This window comes from Rattus norvegicus, chromosome 8 (genome assembly GCF_021556685.1).
Source record: "Rattus norvegicus strain SHRSP/BbbUtx chromosome 8, alternate assembly SHRSP_T2T, whole genome shotgun sequence".
Taxonomy (NCBI): Eukaryota; Metazoa; Chordata; class Mammalia; order Rodentia; family Muridae; genus Rattus; species Rattus norvegicus.
The window spans coordinates 27805333-27819897 of NC_141541.1; the positions used below are offsets into that span (position 1 = coordinate 27805333).

At 47.4% G+C, this 14565-nt stretch overlaps 1 long non-coding RNA gene across 1 annotated transcript; it reads left to right on the forward strand.

Moving 5' to 3' along the window:
* The first annotated feature begins 638 nt into the window (after nt 1–638).
* LOC148003995 (uncharacterized) lies at nt 639–10191 on the forward strand. Its single transcript, XR_015627574.1, has 2 exons — nt 639–741; nt 7687–10191. It is a non-coding gene; the product is annotated as an uncharacterized LOC148003995 (long non-coding RNA).
* Nucleotides 10192–14565: the final 4374 nt, after the last annotated feature.

A 14565-nucleotide genomic window follows, 5' to 3' on the forward strand; every position in this document is an offset into this window, starting at 1 on the left:
CGACTTACTGAAACCAAACTGGTTCCTAGATTGAAGTCTTTGGGGGGCCTTGCTTCAACCAACAGGCCAGAGTTATAATTAGCACATTAGTTCCTTGATAGCCAATTGATCCTCTTAGGACATAAACATAATTAAAAGCAGTTTGTTCTAATGTCTGCTGTTTAACTGCTGCCCACTGCATTGCGGGATTAACCTTTTGCTTGCCAAGCAAACCCTGACGTAATGAGTTCACAAGCTGACTTTCTGGCCAGTCTCATTTATACTAAATGTATTCTCATAAAATGGGTTCAGCGACTTCAAGTATTTCCCCCACCCCCATCCAAGTGGTCAAGAAGTTACGGCTATTGTGTTCGCCTTCTGCGAACTTCTTCGATGGGCTTTGGCACACAGGGGCCTCCTTGAGTCACAGTCAGCTTGTCCAGGACCATAAAGAGATATATTTTTGTTTCCTATCCTAAACACTGTGTAACTCACTCACTCTTCATTTTTCCATGGAGATTATGGTAAGGGGGGGCGGGGCTGTGGGTCTCCAGGAGAAAGCAGCTTGTAAAACAGCCGTGGGGGGATTCCAAATCTGACTTAATCAACCTTTCTCCAGAACCATAGACCAATAAAACTGCTTGCTTTCTTACCACAGCACAGCCGGCTGATTTATTTCTCACTCCGCTAAAGCCGTCGCTGCTGCTCGAAGGAGTTCATTTGTCAGGCCCAGAGAATTACAGTTCACAGGACCTCTTGCAAGTACTATCCCAGTTTATAAATTTCGCGAATTACAATTTACTGCGCCGCGTCCTGCAGAGACCCATATTAATACATGGGGGCTCATCTGCAGAAGCACGTGTACAGGACTCCCCAGGACTATGGCACTGGGGGGGGGGGCTGTGGGCTGCGTGTGGCTAGCACACAGAAATGGCTGTTCTTTATAGAACACAGCCTCCTGAGAAGCTTCTCTTGCTTCCTTTAGATTTTTCCCTTTCCTTGCAATGACTTTCTGCATGTCCTGAGTGTTGTTTTTACCTCCTCAGAGGCACAGCCTAAAGGAGACCAGATACCGTATGTTTGCGTTGTGGTGTGGAGGGTTAGACTGTGGGAAGAACTTCCTTGATTCCTTTCAAAATGTACAGACTTTCAACTTAGGGGTTTCCATCTGCCTGTGGACACTTAAAGAGTTGTGTTAATAATGAAACCCCTTCTTTCTTATTCCTTCCCTCCTCTTTCTTTCTTTCTTTCTTTCTTTCTTTCTTTCTTTCTTTCTTTCTTTCCTTCTGTCTTTCCTTCCTTCCTTCCTTTCTTCTGTCTTCTTCCTTGCATCATGGACTTAACCAAGGCTCTTGAACATAACAGGCAATCACTCTACCACTGACCTACGTCTTCTACCCCCGATAGCATATGCATCATGACAGGGCATTGCTGTATAGCCCAGGAAGTTCTTCACTTACGATTCTCGTACTTCAGCCTTCTGAGTAACTGGGACTTAACAGCTTGCACGAAAACCTTTCTTCTTTTGACATTTTCTTTCCCAGTCACCAGATCCTCTGCTTGAACCTTCCGGATACTTCTGAGTCTTCTCACATGCCCTCAGAAGCCAGTCTAATTCTCCTTCCATTAAATTCCCATAAGACCTTTCCCTTTCCTTATGGTCTCTCTGGCATCTTCATTGGTCATGGGTTTCGGCTCCCAGCCTGCACCTTGCTACCTCAGCCCAGGGCCTCTCCTGTGCACCTATCCGTTGGATGCTATCATTTCCAACTGAGGTGCTGTTCTCATTCCCACTGGACGTCTTGGTACTCAAGGTCTCTCAGTCTTCCATACCATGTAAGTGCTGATATTACCCGGACTTTGTCTCCCAGCATTCCTATGTGTATTCCTAAATCTTATGTTTTAGAATGTGACAATATTTGGACACATGTTCTTAAAGCTGGTAATTAGTCAAGACGGTTTCATTAATGTGGGTTCCAATCTAACTTAGGTAGTATTCTCATAGGGACAGAGATTTAGTCATAGATGTGCACAGAGGCCACACCTCGTGAAAGTACAGACAGATGTTTTGGGAATAGTATAAGGGTGGACCTACGGACAAACAGACCTAGTAGAGAATGGCACGCCAACAGCTCTGCCAGGTGCTGTGGCCACAGCAACTAGTTCTTATAAGTCTGAGGTCCTGAAACAACAGAAATTCATTCCTCACGGTTCTCAATGACAGTATCAAGGAATCCATGGGGCCGCTCCCTTTTCAAAGCTCTTTTAGGCTCTGCTGGCTTCTCCAATGTATCACGGCCTTTTCCTGCTCTCTGTGTGACGTTGGTCTTTGGAGTTGGTACTCACCTGGGTTATCCAGTATGATCTTACCTTGAGGCATTTAACCCAGTGACACCTTTCCCATAATAAGGCTACATTTACAGGTTCTAGGAGTAGGGGGTAACATATTGTTTGGGTGACCCCTGATGTACCCACGACCATCTCTTTAGTTTCGTTCAAAGTATTTCTAGCAATTCTATACCTAGAAGAATCCTTCAAATTTCTCCTCCAAGGGTTGCCTTCTCTGTGAACCTTTTCACAAACTGTAACATCACACACACGGTGAATTCTGGGCCCTGTAGGCTTTTGCTTCTGTCTGTTCCCACGTGGCCATAGATAAGCTCCTCAGAGGCAGAGCAGGGCCTTGTCCTCTGATCCTAGGATGACTGTCAGCTCCTGTCACTCTTGAGGACTGAGGCTTAGGTCTAAGCTCCAGTGGCTTCTTCTGTTTGGGGTAAGATGGCCCCCACGTTCCAAAGCTTTGCTTGGTTCTGCGCTCCGTCTGACACACATGGAGCACCGGTGACATCTGCAACATGGTTCTTCTTTGTTTTGCCTGATTCTTGCTGAGTCTACCCCATCCACTGCTTTCCAGAACAACCTTCCTTCTAGAAGATTCTCCCTTAGAGGTGAGCGTGGTGAGGGCTAAACCGTGGAGAGGGCTAAACCGTGGAGAGGGCCACAGTGTTGTAGCATTTCTGCTGTGCCAAGTTGATTTGAAATTTGGGATGAAGAATGGGTCTTGTCTTTAAAGATCCATTACAGGCTGACAGGCAAGCCATCTCATCCCGAATGGCCAGTGCACTTTGTTCTGAGAAGTGTGTGACAAGGCAGAGGAAACCTTCAGTCACCCAGAATGCCTGTGAAATGGGAGGCACTGCTCTTCTGAAATTGCCGTTAAAATTTCTTTTGAGGCCAGTGAGGTTGTTCAGCCTGTAAAGGCACCAAGCGGAGAAGCCTGGTGATCTGAGTGCAATCCTGGGGGTCTACATGGAGGAAGGAGAGAGCTGACTCTTGTAAGTTGTCCTCTTAGGCCCAACCATACCTAAACACACAAACACACACACACACACACACACACACACACACACACACACACCCCATACACACGCATGTACATACATACATGCACACCACCCCCCCAGTATATAAATAAAATGTAATAAAACGAAAAAGAAAACCCTCATTTGTAAACCCCTGGTGTAGACTTTCGTCAGTAACACCTCTCTGTCCTGTACCAGTAGGTAGAAAGCAGCTACCATGCAGGGTGAACTCCCTGTTGAGGTAGGAGGTTTGGGAAGGGAACTGAGCCCATTCTGCTAGGAGTCTCCTACCCTCTCCAAAGGCGGAGTACAGAAAACAGTTGATTAAATAAAAGCTCCACCTTTGAACTCCTAATTAATTTTGGTTTTCCTTCTAAAGTGCTAAGATTGTTTTCTTAGTAGCAATTAGCCACATCTATGCAGGAATAATGCAATAAATAACTGTAGAGGAAAGCCTGGGCCACTTGTTTGTGTTTCCTCTTGAGAACTTACCATGCTGGGGAAAGCTGTGTGGGTTTACTATGTGAAGTGCAAGTGAGGTTACCCCAAATGAGTAAATGCTAATGTCAGAGCATAAGGAGACTGGCTTTCTGGCCCCTGTGTTTACTCACATTTCCTCACATGAAAACGGAGAGCAGTTCTTATCTCAGCCTGCCTCAGGGGATCATTAGGGGATGTTGTGAAACGTTTTGAAGATGCTGTGTAAATACAGCACTGCAGAGCTTCCCTATGGCCTCCGTTCTGATCCTGGGAAAAGCGCTGAGGGGTTTTATACAGGCCTGCCATTGGTCTTCCGCCATTCCATTTCCCAACACCATCTCCGCTTTTCTCACTTCCGCCTTGGGTTTCCAGACACATCACCAGGCCACAGGAAGACCCTTCCTCCAGCTAACCTTGACAGCACTTTTCTTTCTTCAACCAGCCCTGGATGCTCAGCCTGTCCCTCCCTATAAAGCTGTTCGTTAGGATCCGGGGGAAAAGTTAAACTCCGCTCTTTTACCCAACATAAAATCTGTCTCCGTGTCAAAAGACAAGAAGGAGGAGGAGGAGGAAAAAAGAATTAGACGCCAGGGAGACACTAAATACAGTTTTCCTTTGACTGCTGGAGGAGATAAGTCCCTAAAAAAAGAGACAGGAATTGTTTGCTTATAAGTTGAGTGCTACGGGTTTATCACCTAGCGCCATAGATTATGTTGAGCTCAGTAATCAGGAGGAAGAGCGGGAGGCTACAATAACAGCGATAGGAACTATTCCGACTCCACAACCCCCCCTCCCCCTTTACTCACTCACCCTGGGTAGAAAGCGTTTATGTTACAAAACAATGTCAGGTCCTGGCCTGAGGGTCTAGTGTGTCTCACAGGCGTCTAGGCGCTCCATAGCTAGGGAGATTGGGATGTTCCTTGGCTGGGCCTGATGTCACCTGAGAAGCGGATGGGATGGTGGGGACACTCTGGGGTTTCCTCCCCCGGAGTGTGGTGGGGGCCCGGAGCCAGAACCCAGAGGCAACAGAGAAAGCTGTAAACGCCTGGTGCAGAATAATATTTAGGCAGGATGTTCCTTGAACCATGGGAGCCGTGAAGTTTCCTGGGCTTAGAAACTGCAGGTGATTAATTTCTTTAGTCCCAGTGGCGCCCAGTGTCTCCAAGAACACCCGGGTGGCCTCTAGATGAGGTCACTGTTCAGAATTTAAGTCACATCAGTACAGCTTGGGGAACTTGCAACAACTTCCACCGACCCAAACGCTTTCTGGTTGGTTGGTGCTGCGCATGCGGTAGGGTGGTCTGAAAGATGAGGTTCCTTTACCGAAGAGTCTAGTCGGGTGCAGAGAAAGCGGTGAGCTGTCCGGGAGCTGTGTTGGCTCCAGGGAGATCTGCAGTGACGTTAGCGTTCTGCTGGGCACGTAAATCAACTCCAGGAGCCGCCCCCTCCCATAACTTGGCAGCCTGTTTACTCTCTGATAAATTACCCTCAAGACCAAATGGATTTGGCCCAGATTAAATGTCTCCTGATCACGCAATTTATTCATATTGTGTCTCATCCGTGACTCCAACGCTCACTCCAAGGGCGAGACTCAGTGTCCAGTGAAGTGGATAGTCTGTGTTTCTTGTGGAGTCCGCTATTTGAGAAAACTCAAGACAGAAAGGAGGCTTTCAGTTCAAAGAGGCATCCTGAGAGTTATCTTTTCGTGAAGTCCGATATTGAGTCAAGGGCTTGCAGATATCTCTCATTCTCCCCAGAACCTACTGATCCAAGCCCAGACCATCTCTCTCCCTACATGGCAGCCTTGGCTTACCTTTACCTCTCATCCAATCTTGACTAGATATTCAAATCCTTTAATTTTTCCCACGGACCTCTGGTATCATGCTAGCATCCTTTGGCTCCAATGCCTTTCCTTCTAGTGAGTTTCTGTTCATCTTTTAAAACCCAACTCAAGGGTAGCTTCCTTATAACCTTGGGGGCTTTCAACTCTTACTGCCTCTGTGAAACAGATTGAGTAGTCTGTCCTCTCGGGGGCGACTGCGTCCCTCCTGGGAAGACTTGCTTCCTGTAAGACAGCCACTTGCTCAAATACTGTATCCCCAAGTCTAAACTTCTCCCGGGTTCAACTTTTCTTCTTGATCTAGACAGACTCAGTAACCGGCACACAGTAGACCCTCATTTTTTTTCTCTGAATGAGAATAGTGCTCTAGTGACTCGTGACAAAATCAAGGGCTTCCTATTCATGGAAGAGCCAAGTGGCTGTCCACAGCCTCACTCATGCCTTGAGGCAGGCTTCCAGAGGAGACTCAGACTAGCTGGAGATTGGCAGCAGGGAGATGAAGAGTGCCCAACTGTCTGTGAAATAATCTTTGCCTCTCATCTTGTCTCTGCATTTCGTTTTTCATTGTAGTTTCTTGACTTTCTTTGTTGTCGCCAGAACAAGCAACCATGTGGTTTCTTGGCTGTGCATCATCTCTGAACGGAACAGCATTGCACTGCCAATGAGGATGCCCAGGCTCAAACCCTAGCCTTGCAGCTGGCACGTTTCACCTATCCTTCAGCTCCCTTGGCAGTGAAGGAGCTACTCTGTCAACCACGGTCTTGTGTCTTGAGCAGTTTTCCAAGGAGAGTAAGGTCCATCTGGTGGCTGGCTGGTGTCTTCATGCTTTGAGACAGAGTAGAGTCCAGGCTAAACTCTATTCCCAGCCAGGCAGGCATGCTCTACCCATGGCTTGCCACTGGTGTATTTGATAGAAGAATACAGCAAACTGGATTGCTCTTAGTGTTGGCATTTTGGCTAAGCTCTACCCCACAGTTACCTGGCAACAGCCAGGTGTGGGCCACCCTACAGTTACTATACCTGACTCACTATAAAAGGGACTGCTTGCCCCCTCCTCACTCTCTCTCCCTTGCCTTCTTGTTCCCTCTCTGTCCTCTCATCCCTTCTCCCCTTTCTCCCCATTCCCTTCCCCCTTCTCTCTCCACGTGCTCATGGCTGGCCTCTCTCCTCTACTTCTTTACTCTGCCTATATTACCTCTTGACTCCCCTTCCCATGCCCTGAATAAAATCTATTCCATACTATACTGTCCTGTAGCTGGTCCCTCAGGGGGAAGGGATGCCTCAGCATGGGCCCACTGTGGCTCTCCCTTTCCTCCACACCTCACATCCACCAGAACTTATCTCTCCTCTCCTTATCTTTTTATACACATATCATTTAGACCTTACTGGAAGTAGCTAAATGCTATGCGACTGCCCAACACCGCACGCATAAATGTGTAAGCAGAAATTCTCCAATTTCTTTCAATTGCTTTTTCTCCCTGAATATTGTTCCCTCTGTCGCCTGTGTGGCTGGTAACGGAGTGAAGTAAGGCAGAGGCAGTGGGTCTGTCTGCAGGCTCACACTCTCTCTGCCCGTTGGACATGGAGTTGTGTTGCATATAACCCTTTGGCACGATGGTGTGAGGAGGTGAAAACCTGGGGAAATGAATAGGCCAGGAGCATAGAGCTTCAGGATCCAGGGTAGCGTCCCTAGAAAGAGACTTTGAGGAGCCCTCTTGCTCCTTCTGCCACATGAGGGGGCAGTGGTAGGATAGCCATTTATGAACCAGGGAGCAGAATTTCACTATATCCCCATACCGCCATGATCTTAAACCTTCTAGGCTCTTAAATCTAGAGATCTGAGAAATAATTTTTCACTGTGTATAAGTCAGCCTGCGTAAGTCTTTTGGTCCCTCTCTCCTTCTCTCCATCCTGCTTCCCTTCCTTTCTTCTGCCTATCCTTCATCTCCTTTTGAGGTGTTTTGAGGAAGACTATGTAATGAACATTCCATCTCTCTTTCTCACCCCTCTCCTTTTCTCTTGCAGGAATCAAACCTTGAGGATGCAGGCAGGCACTTGTATCACCGAGCCACATCCCTGGCCTGAGTCTATGGCATTGTTACAGAAGCTTGAACAGACAAACACAGAAACCCAGGAGGGGTTGTTAACTGGTTGCAGCTACCAAGGTTGGGTTGCCCCTCTCTGAGTCCTGGGCTGGGCTGTACTCCTACAAGATGAACTCGATGACTAGCCAGTCAGTGCTTGTGGTTGGCAATGCCCCAGTGACTGGCCTTGTGGGACTTTGCATGGGGCTGATGGAGGTGTGATATCTAGCTTGTTCTGATCTTCATTTCCTACTGTTCTCAAATTCTGTTCAGCACAATAGTACGACTGTGTTACAAAGGCCCACTTGTACCTCTGATGGCTGGTGACACCATTCTTTCTAAGGAAACACGAACAGAAATCAAGAAGACAAAACTTCCAGGCACGTTCTTTTTTCTTTTTTAAAGATGAACAGTCTTACTGGGCACATGCTGCTCAGCCTTGGTCTTGACCTTTTTTCATGTCCAGAGCTCATGGCCGGTATCTAGATGTACAAGAAGACACTGCATACCTGAGAGTGAAGAGCATAAGCAGAAGGAGGGGGGATAGCTAGCAGAGTAGAGAGGGGCAGCCTGGGTCCAAAGGGTTTCATGGAGTCTGGTCCCTGCTACAGACTGCAGAGCCTGACATCTTTTGTTATCAGAAGAAAGATGAGCCGTGGTTGTCAACATTGTGGTCATTCGTTATGCTACTCCACACACCACACAACACCAGCTTCCATCCTGTCTTTGCCTCGTCCTCTGCTTTCCACCCCACCCCCACTTCTTTACCACATTGCTGGCTTCTCACTTAATTCCCTGGACTTCTCCACACTCCCATAGTGAGCTACAGGAGGCCAGACTTCAGGTCATTCCTAGCCCTGTGAATTTTTAATTAAGGCGATGATTTTATATTTTAAAAGAAACTTGTAATGAGTTCTTTGAACTTTGACCTCAAACAATAAACTCCATCACTCTGTGGGTGATCAGCAGATCTGGTCTGATCCCAACTGTCTTCCCACCAGCACCAAGACCCAGGTCAGGAAAAGAGACATCAAAGGCAGCAGAGGGGGTGGGGAGGAGAAGACCTGTTTGATGTGAAAAGAGAAAGGACTTTCCCAGATTGACTACAAAGAAAGGCTTCTTCTGTGAGCATGGCTGCTGGCTCACCAGGTCATTCTTTTTGCCATTCACCTTGTATGGGTCAGGGGACTTGAAGATAGATCCCTGCCACAAGACAGTCTATGCTCCTCACAGATAGACGTGCCTCCAAGCTGTCACAGCCGTCCTGTCCTCCTCCCTTTCATGGCTTCTGCGTCAGAGGGCAAAGAGAAGAGTCAAAGTTAATTCCACAAAGAGAACAGAACAGGTAGGGAAAAGGCCCCTGGCCAGAACTTCTGGAGTGCTAATCATAAGTGAGAAGAGAAACAAGCAGGACTTCAGGATCACAAAACTGTCCCGTCTGACACTGTGATGGTGGGAACGAGTCATTTCTCAAAACCAGCAGTGACCCCACATGTAGATGATGGCCTTGGTTCTCTACTGTCATCCAGTGTCCGCTAGCAAATACCTCACAAGGCACAAGACATCAGTAACGAGGGCTTATCCTGTGACACTCCCCAGGGGCCATCGGAAAGGATCTTTTCCCTGCTGTCCTGTGGAGCTGATGACTTAGTGGTTTTTGTCATTGTTGTTGTTTGCTTGATTTTCAATTACTCACATTTTAATTTATTTAGAAAGAAAAGTATCCAATACTTTATATTCATTTTTTTTCTGTAAAACCTAACACTACTCAAAAAAATTTTAAAGCGCTCTAATATTCTTTGAAAGTGTACTACAACACAGAGAAAGGAATTGAGCAGGAGAACCAGAGGCCAGCATCTGGAGTGTCAAAACAGAAGAAGAAAGGGAAGGGGGAGAGGGAGCAGCAGAGTTAGCAGGGCTTGTCCAGGCAGGAACCGGAAGAGAACCTTCCGAGCCGCACCTGCTATACGTGATGTTGGGAGATGTCTGAGCTGCACCGTGCTCCTCTACACAGCGAGCAGGCAAGTTGTAGGTTCTTTGCTAAACTTTCTCAAATGGCAGAGACATGTGGCTCCCCATGATAACAAGTTACTTACGTCCTATCACCAGTTCAAGTTCAGCCGAGAAGAAAGCCTTGGGTTGGGATAAAAGGACTTTAATGCTCTGTGATTAACTGCTGATCTTTGCTGTTTGTAGGTATTTCTCTATATCTGTCTGTCTGTCTGTCCATCCGTCCATCCTAGAAGGCTGCTCATTTTAAAGTACACAGTCCTGAACATCAAATATACAAATTCCTACAGTGTGTGACCACGAACACCCGTCTAAACTTATAAATCTGTATCCTAGCAAGTAATCCTTTCCCATGGTCATCCACACGGAGCCAGCGGTATGGTATTTCACTTTCTGTTTCTTTTGTGTAAATAAAACCAACGCCTATTCTGTTGTATCTGCCATACTCATTTCCCACAATTATTTATGGTTCATCCAAGTCCCAGGGTTGCCTGGGGGTGCGGTTCAGTGGCAGAGCTGTGAGTGGTGTTGTTGTGAATGACGCTGTGCAAGCTGTACTCTGAGTCTTTGCTGTCAGTCACTTTGTATCTGTGCCTGGAAGTGGAATTCGTGGATCAAATGGCAATTCTACACTTTGTTATTTTTAAGGACATTTCGCACTTCCCACAGTGAATAGACCATCTTTTGTTCCTGTAGGTTACACATAGGGTCTCAGCCTCTCCACATCCACACCAACAGGGAAGGTTTTCTGTCAGGTTAGAATGTGAATATTAGAGGTGCTGTGAGTCATTCTAGGGAGTGCAATTTTTTTTTAAATGAAGTGTGGCTGGACTGTGAGAGCTGAGCCTTTTCACGTGGTACTTTCCACCTGGGATTTTAGAGGAAATGCTCACAACATGGAAATCTGTGGCTAGTGCCCCATTGCCTTTCTTCTATAACAGCAGCAGAAGAGTCCCATGAACCCCTGGGAAGGAGTGTGCGCTAGACTGAGGGAGAACTTCCTCCATGAGCACTTTTCAGTGGCAGGACAGCAATGTCTAGAAGCAGGTCCTGAGAAAGGTCTAGAAACTGGAGAAAGGAAAGTTTGATTCTGATCTTTTTTGAATGAACCTGGTCTCTCAGACAAGCCAGGAGGGATCTCAGTAGATGGGTTGAACCTCCCCGATCTTAGTCTGGACTGTGGGGACCAGAAGGACTGCTTTGGCTGGGGCCCGGGATCTCACCTTGACCTATAGATCAGAGTGAGATTTAGCAATGTGCTGTTTTCAGTGAGTTTCTATGTACTGTGCCTCTCCCTGAAGATCAATGCTATCAAATTTCCATGGATGAACATTGTATAGGTGTCTCACAACAAATTTGTTAAAATGTACGAGTCAGTGTAAGAACAACAGTAAGTAAGTAATAATTCAAGGGACTGTGGGGTCTGAACTTAGCTGCCAGGAGATGAAGAGGGAGACACAAGGGCAGGCGACCGAAGAAATTACAAGAGACTGTGGGCAAATAAGACATAATTTATTCTCTCCAAGCAAAGCTTAGTGCCTTCTGTGCTGGGCAGACAGGCAGCTAAGTACACCAGGACACACGGCTACACAGAGATAGGCATAGACACACACTTAGACTGGCACTCAGAACACATAGGGGTAGCATTCAGGCCTATGGATAGACGCACACAGGCAGGCTGGCCAAGGCAAGGACACTTGTCTCTGACGTTATACAAACACATACGGAAGTGACAGTCCACCAAAATATATAACAGATTAAATCACTGTTTACTTAAAGTATTTTAATAAACACTATCATTTAAAAAACCCTCGAGAGTAAATAAAAAATGCTGTGTGGAAGTTTATTGAGTTATGTAGACTTTGAATCGGTTAATTTTGGTGTGCGATGTTTTCATTTATTCATATCACTATTTACCTGTAGGCTCCCTGGACATCAAGTGCCATGCATTATTAGTTGACTGCTGATTTCCAAGATGGTCCGGCGTGAGGCTCACGCTAGTTGTGCCACCATGTTGTCTAAACAGACTGGCCCCATAGCCTTCTGTTCCCTACAGGGGCACAGTAGAGACTGAGATGGCAGAGCAATAATCGGGACTGACGTGAGGGTCTCTGAGATGTCGCATGCCGCCCCACAGTATTATGAAGTTCAAATGTGCGTGGAGGCGCTTGTGTGAGCGCCAAGGCCCCACTGAATGCTCTCAGTTCTCATCTCAGGGCAGGTGCTGCTGAAGCGACAGAGAAGGATGTGGGCAGAGGTCTGATTGTCCAGTGCTGAAGAGTAAGCAGGAGGTAGAAAATGAAGAGGACGGGTAGAGGCGTTAGTGGGCTTAGAGCTAGAGGAGCGAGAACTCTGATTTCTTTACAGGGTGGGCAGGACATACTTAGAGTGGGAGAGGGAAAGTTTTGTTAGCACCCGGGAGTTACTGCACCTGTAAAGCAGACATCCTGGACTAGGCCTCAGGTCTGCTGTCTGTCAGGGGACAGCACAGACCTCAGTGCCATGGGAATCTTCAGCGTCCTTAGGGGAACATGGAGTGGAGCAGGTGAGGGCTTGTGCATGGTTCGTTGGGAGTGGAAGCCAGAGCAATGCTTTCCAACTCCACGTCAGGGCCAGGGTTTCAGAACACAATTCCCTAGCACCCCACTCCACCTCTTTAGAACATCGAATGACTGGCCTGGAAACTGTATTTCTTACAAGTTCTGGGAGCCTGTGATGGTGAAAAGAGACTAGAAGACGCAGTGAGGGGGACAATGACTGCATGGCAGGCATTAAACAGGCTTTGGTGCATGACACAATCTCTTCCAGTTCCCCCTTCTTTCACAGGCAAGTATCGCTCCAGGACCCATGGGAACACCAGAAGAGAGAGCATGCTCACTCCTTTCCTTGCAGGCAGGTCCAGTAGTGGTGCTGGGCTACTGGGTACCCAAGAAGGCTTTGATTTGGAGAAGTGGGGATACTTGGGATCCAGAGGCATCAGACTTGTGGGTAAAGCCTGGGTACGTAGTTGCTGTTTACTTCTTCCTGCCATGCACCATGAACAAGACAAGGACTTAAGGAGGGGTCCTGGTTTTGGTGTGGATGACGGCTATAAAGGCCGTTGGTATTTTTCACTCCATTGATGCTAGGGGTCCTTAGTGAGCACCCTGAGGCTCGGGCTGGCTTTCCTTTCTTAGGATGAAGGCATTGGTTTCTCTACTTTGAACTGACAGAGACTTCTTGTATTGGGTCTGATATTAAAACCTAAAAAGGCATGCAACCCCTGCTCCCTTGCTTTGCATTGAACTCAGGGCCTTAAGCCTCAAGAGGGCTAAGCAATGCTTTAAGACTGAGCTACAAGTTCGGCAAACCTTAGCATCTCAGTATTCTCACAAACATCTCTGTGCTCCGCGGTTGTCATAGTGATAGGACTCTGCCTCTCAGGCAGGGGTGAGGTGCAGTTTGAGTTGGGGTTGAGACACGAAGGCAGGCATTACCACCCTTAGTCGGGAGTGATCCAGAGCAAGCTCAGAAAGTCTCGCCTTCGAAGTCTATGCAAATCTGAACTGCACTGGCCAAGAGCCTGTAGGCAGTTGACTGCTACTGTGCTCATGATTAAGTGCTTGGATAATGACACCTCTTGTCCTCTATGCACTCCCATCACTGAAAGCATAGCTTTTGTGTCCCTGGTGTCGAAGCCCAGGCATTCTTGTGTTGTGAGATCCAAGGCCCCATCAGTTAGGATCTGACCTATGAATAAGCAGGCCGGGAACCTGTTCCTGTCCATGGCACACTCTGCCTCCCACACTGAGCCATCAGGTCTTGGCGGGTCTTCTCCAGGCCCTCTCTTCATGTTCAGCATGGCTGTCTCTCACCGTATTATTTTGGGACAAGAGCAGACCAATTTAGAATCTCTGATTTGGTCCCAGAATCAGGATCTTTCAGTTCTGTTGCCTTCCTGGAAAGAGGCCATCCACGTCCCAGGTAGCAGGAGCTTGGAAGACCGAGCCTGTTGCTTCCACGGGTGGAAGGATCGTTGGCAAAGCCTTGGTGGTTTGCACGCATTGCTGACACAGGTGTGGGACCAGGTCCAGGTCAGGCTCTCTTTGCTGCTGTTGCTGGGCTTATGAGAAAACTTGCATTAGGGACAGTCACTATGGATCAGGGCAGTGTCCCAGTTGGACACCATTTCTCATCTAAGGGTATTTAGAGGCCAACTCTTTCACCTGAGATGAGCCAGCTCTTCTTTGGTTAGATCTACTCTCCCATCTTTCTGGACGAAAGCAAATGGAAATAGCAGAGCTGCCTCGTGGAGAGTGACAGTGTACAACCGTACATGAAAGTCCCTGAGAAATCCTGTAGCAAGAAAACCCATTTCCTCTCACTCACGACTCTTCAGTGTTATTAAGCTATGGGATTTCTTTCCTGGTGTTTACCGCGGGCTTCCTTGGGGAACCAGTATTCTGTAAACTACCTTTTGAGAAATGGTGTTCTAAGAATTTGATAATTCCTCCCTTGCCCTTTTCCAGAAACAAAGGAAAAAACAAACAAACCAGTGAACCACATGGGAGTGTAAAGACCCAGATACACAGATGTCCTTTGCTGTGCTCACAGAGCGAAGTGTGAGTGAAGAGGAGCGCAAACAGCCAGCTCGCCTACCAAAGGATGCAGCCTTCTGCTCTGGGCAAGGGATGGATGTACGTGCTGTCTCCAGACTGTGACTAATGCAGTGCCACCGCCCCTGCCTCACTTGTGGTAGGGTTTTCCATATATCTCACTGTAGATTGGCTGTTTACCAGTGGAATGGCTTTCAAGGAACTATGCAGCTGCT